The following is a 7,500-nucleotide window of genomic DNA, read 5'->3' as shown; positions in this document are numbered from 1 at the left end:
AGACTTCGAAGGCAAAAGTTGTCGGAGTCTTTTTAAAAAGTGAGGAACACTTTCGAGTCTCTTTATGCTATTTCAGATTCCACAAAGCAAATGGCTCTAAAGGGAAATGCGATTTCTTATGAATATTATGAATTTTACCTGTATACTCACGTTGCACTATGATTTATGTATGTACTTAAGAATTTTACCTATATACCTATGAAAGTTTGCGTTGCACGCCAATTTATGCACGTACTCAAGAATATATCTCTGTGTATGTACGTGTGTGTGTGATAAGGTGTGTATATTTGTGTTCTGTTGTTCATTCCTGGATGTGTGTGAATTAAATAACCTTGCATGATATAAAATCTAGAACTTAAGAGCCTTTTAACATAATGATGGGCTTATTAAAAAGATACTAATGTAATATTAATGATCTATGGAATTTGAAGAAGATTTTTTACGGTTCTAAATATAATTGTTTGTCAAGTGTTTTGAAACACTTCCAGAAATTCACAGGTTTAGGAGATAGTTCCTTTTCCTTCTTAAAATAAACTTATTGATTTCATGTTTGTCATACACTTCTAAATCTGTTCGTTTTATCAACAGATTTTTTTTATCACCATGTTATTTACCTTTCTGTGTGTCTTCATTGCTTCATCTTCCACTCATTCGCTCTTTAATCACCGCTTCTCTTTTACTATTTTCTTTCTTAATTCTTGTTCTTTACCCACCGCTTCTCCTTCCTTTTTCTTTGCATTTTACCTTTCCATTTTCTTGCTTTCATAAGCTTTAAAACCTCCACTCCTACTCTCTCACCAAGGTGGTTCTTGTTTTAGAATTATTGTCTTTAGTTATATTTTTTGTTGATTAGATACAAATACTAATGGCTGTTTTTCTTCCACAGGACGATTCCCGAAGACGACAAACAAGCTCATAAGATCTAGTAAGAGTCATTCCGATATCGTCTTCACAAAATGCAAGTGGATTTAGGCGAGACATTAAAAAGACGTCTAAACCTTATATTCGTGCCCAATAGTTGCTTTAAAAATCAATGGTGAGTTTATGTGATAAATAAGAAACACATCTTTGTGTCTGTGGGTGATTTTGTAATCAAATTTTACGCATCTTGGAAATACTATCTCTAATTATAAACCTTCATACAAATCTATACAAGCTATTTTCTACTTAGGACCCAAGGGCGAATTTAGTTGATACCAAATAAGAAACAAGTCTTAAGCTGAATTTAACGTCAACTTTACGTAAACTAGGATATAGAATGTTAAATCCCGAACCTCTACACAGACTTAAGATCCATACCAGCAATTTTCTATCTAGGAACAAATGTAAATTGAGGATGTACCTAAAAGGCAACTTTAACCATGTCTGGAAATACAGTTTAACTTACAAACCTCCATACAAACCCGATATTCATGATTACGATTTCATACTAATAAATAAAAGTGAATTTAGGTGACACCAAATAAAAAACGCGAATTTAGCAGATTTGAAAGCTGACTTTCGCCAGGTTTGGAAAGTTTTAAATTCTAAAAATCCGTACAAACCTTATAATTTTGACAGCTATTTCTTACTAAGAGACCGAAATTGAATTGAATTTTTACCGAATGAAAAAATGTCTTGTGCTCAGTTTAAAATCCACTTGAAGGAAGCATGGAAAGATGATTATAAATAATAAATCCTCATACAACCGTGCTAACTATTCCCACTTTGGAAATCCAAATGAATGAAGGTTTGAAAATACCATTTTAAATTCTAAACTTCTCAATATAAAAAATTGCTTCATTTATAGCTTATATATACTTTGTGGTAAAAGTCGACCAACGTAAATTCTGGCTGAACCTGCAACTTCATTTTCCCACTTCAATGTAAATTTTTTTTTTTAATCTAAAAATCCCATATGGAAATATTTTTCCCTTCTTACATTTTCTTAGACAATACTGCTCTCCTCCCATTCTAAGGTACAGTTAATATTGTACTGAGAAGCTCTAATTAATGCAAGGCTAAATCAGTCTCTTATTTCGTAGATATAATAATAATAATAATAATAATAATAATAATAATAATAATAATAATAATAATAATAATAATAATAATAATAATAATAATCTTTATTTCAACTCCGGGTCATATACATGGAATATACAAAGTAGAGGCATTACAATACACACAATCTAGATGCACGAGATAAAATGATAAAAATGATAATTGGCAATATCCACACAGTTGCTGAAGTAGCAGTAAAAACAGTAATTATATTAGAAAAGCTACGCGATATTGCAACTTTTACCCACTGTGGAAATACTATCCCTATTTATAACCCTCCACACAAACCTAACATTTACGCCAGGTATTTCCTACTTAGGAATGAAAAAGTGAATTTAAAGTGGTACCATATAAGAAACCAGTCTTAAGCTGATTTTAATGTCAGCTTTCATTAAACCAGGAAATATGTTAAATCCTAAACCTCTATTCGGACCTGAACTTCGTGCCAGCTATTTCTTATGAAACAAAGATGAATTGAAGTGATGCCATATAAGAAACACACATTGCGCTTCTTTTAAAGGCAGCTTTCACCAAGTTTAAACGTCTAAAGCTCCACCACACACATGATATTCAAGAGAGCAATTTCACACTAATGAATAAAAGTGAGTTTTGATAACAACAAATAAAAAAGTAAACAAGTAAAAAATGCGCCGAAGTTTCTTCAGCCCAATCGAGTTTTCTGTAGAGCGCATAGCATAATCAAGGCCGCCGAAAATAGATCCATCTTTCGGTGGTCTCGGTATATTGCTTTATGAGCCGCGGCCCATGAATCTCTAACCACGGCCCGGTGGTGGTCTGTCCTATATCGTTGCCAGATGCACAATTATGACTAACTTTAACCTTAAATAAAATCAAAACTACTGAGGCTAGAGGGCTGCAATTTGGTATGTTTGATGATTGGAGGGTGGATGATCAAGATACCAATTTGCAGTCCTCTAGCCTCAGTAGCTTTTAAGATCTGAGGGCGGACAGAAAAAGTGCGGACGGACAGACAAAGCCGTCTCAATACTTTTCTTTTACAGAAAACTGAAAACATGATTTAGCAGATTTTAAAATAGACTTTCACCAGGTTTGGGTAGTTTTAAATTCTAAACAGCCTAAACATCTTATAACAACATTCTAAACAACTTATAATAATAGATGTCAAAACTATTTTGACAGCTATTTCCTACTAAGGCACCGAAATTTAATTTAATTGATACCAAATAAAAAACGTTTAAAATTAACTTGAAGGAAGCATGAAAATATGATAAAAAAAAATTATATACTCTTATACAAACCTAACGATCGTGCTAGCAATTCCCGCTGAGGATATCAGAATGAATGAAGATTTTAAAATACTATTTTAAATTCTTAACTTCTATATATTAAAAAAATAACTTCATTTATAGTTTATATTTTGTGGAAAACCCTGACCAACGTAAATTCTGGGTGAAACAGGGGGTTCATTTTCCCAATTTATTACCAGTGCCTTTTCTTTTAAATCGGATCTAAAGATATATTTTCCCTTCCTAAGTTATCTTATAGATTCTTACCAGCTTCCTATTCTGAGGTACAATTAACATAGTAGGTATTAGCTCCACTTGATGCTAGAAGACCAAATTAATTGTTTATTTTGCATATACTGAAAAACTAGGCAAAATTAAAGTTAATATTTTGAACTTTCAGTTTTGGAAATGAAAATAGCTGAGACATTTATTATTGGCTTGTATTCTGATTTCAATGCTTTAGCACCAAAGAGAAACGCCACAAGGTAAAAATAATTTTTGTAAATGTATATGAAAAAATAAATCCCTTGTAGAATAAACTAGAAAAAATCTTTTAAAACAAACGGGAAAAAATAAATTACCTTTTAAAATATGAAAAATAAATTCTTTGTAAAATATAGGGAAAAAATTCATCATAAAATAAGTAGGAAAAAATAAATCCTTTGAAAATAAACTGAAAAAATAATTGTCCAAAACAAATATTATTAACCATATCATCATCATCATCATCATCATCATCATCATCATCATCATCGCCTTACTCCCCCTCTTTCATTCATGGCAGAAACCAGTCGTATCGTCCTTTAAAACATTACCTGAAGATAAATATTCCCATTCATAATAGATTACGAGATCACTGATCAAAACTCTTAAGTGATGTAACGGGAATAAAATAAGCATCCCCCGCCGAGGCGCCTCGCCTTAATATAATCAAGAAGAAGTAAAAGATTAAAGTCATTTACATATCAAATGATGCGTTTCTTAAAGGGACAACGCAGACACGCAAGCATAAGTGACCGTCGTAAACAAAACCACGTGACCAAGACAATAAACTATTAGGTATATAAATAAAAAATTAAATTTTAAATACTTGCTGCTTTGTCAAGGCAATACTTTCAAAGTGAGGGAACGGTGTGACGCTCACGAAGAATAGTGTAAAACTGCTTTGAATGAATGATAAGTAAATAATGAAAAGAAGGGCAATCAGAGCGACTGGAAGGAGCAAACGCTACATCTCTTTAAATGATAATTGAATTAATTCAGGGAGACAGAAGATGTAGGTGTTTCCATACGCCGTCAAGGTGGTGTGAATGACTTGTAACGTACCCTAAACAGCATTCTATAGTTTCTTTCAATTTATTAAACAATATATTAATAACAAAGAAAAATGCTTAAGATATGCTTATTTTGTTTTCAATTGGTGTTTCTTCATACGAATGCACGCCTATGGATATACGTGTGTGTGTGTGTGTGTGTGTGTGTGTGCACTTTAGCTTGCATGTAATTATGTGTGTATGTATGCATGTGTTCTCTGATATGTATGTATTTATGTATGCATACCTATGTATGTGCGCATGTATATGTGAGAGTGTTTATGTGTGTGTGTGCACTGTAGCCTGCAAATGTGTATGTGTTCATTTAATAGGTAGGCATGCATGAGTACCATAGCTTGCATGTATTATGTGTACGTGTGTTCTTTGGTATGTATGTATTTATATACATATTTTTTTTACATACGAATGCATACTTATGTATGCACGTGTGTAAAGTGAGTGTGTGTCAGTGTGTGTGTGTGCACAGTAGCCTGCAAGTAGGTATGCAAATCTGTTCACTGAATATGCATGTATGTATGCATGTATGTATACATGTGTGTATGTAAGTATGTATGCATGTATGTATGTATGCATGTATGTGGACTAGCATTCTCCTTAATGCAAGGAATATTAACATGAAATAAATGAAGCTACTATTATTCTCGTAAAGTTAGTTATCTGCTTCTTAAGGGTTCTTGTTATCAAATGTTGAAATTTTAATAAGCAACATTTTGACTCGTAAACCAAACATTAATATAATTTACGATACTTTTAACAAAGTTCCAAATTCGGAATGAACAGGGAGGGTTGGAGTCACGAAAAGCCTCCGTGACTAGAACATCTGGCAAAACAAACTGTGAAATCGGCCTTTTAATGAAAATCAGAAACAGCGGGAATTGGCTCACTAAAGACAGCGCCCCGGACCAGGGATTATTCTTAGAAGAATAAGAAGAAGAAATACAAAATATGAAGACTCCTGGTAATAAATTTGCTGGTCACTGGGGACAGTGTTACCTAACATTATTTCTACTAAACCAGACATCATCAATTACTAAAAATGTAATTAACATCCGTGCTAATAACAGAAAGCATCCGCAACATGCAGCATGAAATAATGACATTTCAATGTTTTGTTAGGCGTAGACAAAACATTCAGTATTGAATAAGCCCAGGTCTCCTGTGTAGGTCATATTATCTACAATCCACTCCACAATCCACCTCCTACCCCTACCCCTTCCGGGAGCCACGTCCCCCCTTCCGGACACCGCTAACCCACACACCCCCCACCCTCCCCACGGCGAAACAAAAGTGTAGTGTTTATAGTGTAAATATGCGGGAGTTATGAACATATGGGGGAACTATGAACACGGGAGGAGGAGGAGGAGGAGGAGAAGTTGGTGGGGAAACTGCACAGGGGAACGTTCAAAACCACCCAGAATGCTAACAGTCACAGCAATGAATTTTGGTTCATCGTTGTGGAGCCACAATCGAAATTCAAAAGTCATCCACGCTACTAGTGTCAATAGGCCTAATAATTCTTTCCCTTCGTACAATAGGTGCCAGTCGGCCTACGATTTCTTTTCATCCGCACAATGGATGTCAGTAGGCATAAGATTTTTTATTCAACCGTAAATTGGTGCTAGCAGGGCTTAGATCTTTTTCCTTCGCTAAATTGGTGTCAATAGGCCTAAGAATTTTTTAAAATACACTTTATTGGTGCCAGTAGGTCTAAGACATTCTCTCTCTTCTTTCTTAGTTTTCTGTAAAAGAAAACTTTTTCTGTCTGCACTTTTCTGTCCGCCCTCAGATCTTAAAAACTACTGAGTTTAGAGGGCTGCATATTGGTATGTTGATCATCCACTCTCCAGTCATCAAACATACAAAATTGCAGCCCTCTAACCTCAGTAGTTTTTTTAATTTTATTTAAGGTTAAAGTTACCCATGATCGTGCGTCTGGCAACGGTATAAGTCAGTCCACCACTGGACCGGGGTTAATGTTTGATGGGCCGAGGCTTATATGGCATTATACCGAGACCACCGAAAGATAGATCTATTTTCGGTGGCCTTGATTATATGCTGTACAGAAAACTCGACTGCGCCGAAGAAACTTCGGCTCATTTTTACTTGTTTTAGGTGAAGACCGACAAAGGCCGACACCCGAATTTCTTTCTCTATCAGTCACGTCGAATAACTGGGAGAAGATTATTTTCAGTAATTAGGGAATAATTTGTTTTACATTACAACGTTTAAAGCCATACCAGACATTAATTGGTATTGAAAGGTAAAAGCTTTTTTATATAAATCAGAATAACTAAATTGTTTTATGGCTATCCAGTGTTCACATACCTTCAATCTACTCAATTCTTTAATAAATCACTACGAGATTCAATATTCAACAATAATACTATTATAAAGACTAACATTAACTTTAAAATTACTATTACCATAATCACCAATGATGATAACCATCAATGTAATCTTATTTGCTCCAACAAACCACTAATTCAGTCTTTCATTTGCAGGAATGGAATGAAACGGTCGTTCTCGGTCGACTGATAGATCACTCGATTGGTAAGTACTGGCGTTACAATAAGGAAGGTCATCGAAAACCATAAGAAAATATTTTGCAAAAAAAAAAAAAAAATTAAACATAAGTAGCTTGAGGAAAAAACCTATTTATGGAGCAAATTTAACACACCAAAAACATTTCCTAATTATCTGTTTACTTTAATGTAATTGATTATTATGAAAATGTTTTTGGTAAGTGATAAATGGCTAAGTAAATTTAACTTAATATGATTTGATAAATTTGGTCAGTGGATGTACGTGGGAAGGATTTCATCTAAGTATTACTTTTAATATTGTATAGCAATTCC

Source organism: Macrobrachium rosenbergii, chromosome 53 (genome assembly GCF_040412425.1).
Source record: "Macrobrachium rosenbergii isolate ZJJX-2024 chromosome 53, ASM4041242v1, whole genome shotgun sequence".
In the NCBI taxonomy this organism is placed as follows: domain Eukaryota; kingdom Metazoa; phylum Arthropoda; class Malacostraca; order Decapoda; family Palaemonidae; genus Macrobrachium; species Macrobrachium rosenbergii.
The sequence above is the reverse complement of the archived record's forward strand: the minus strand, read 5'-3'. Positions refer to the sequence as shown.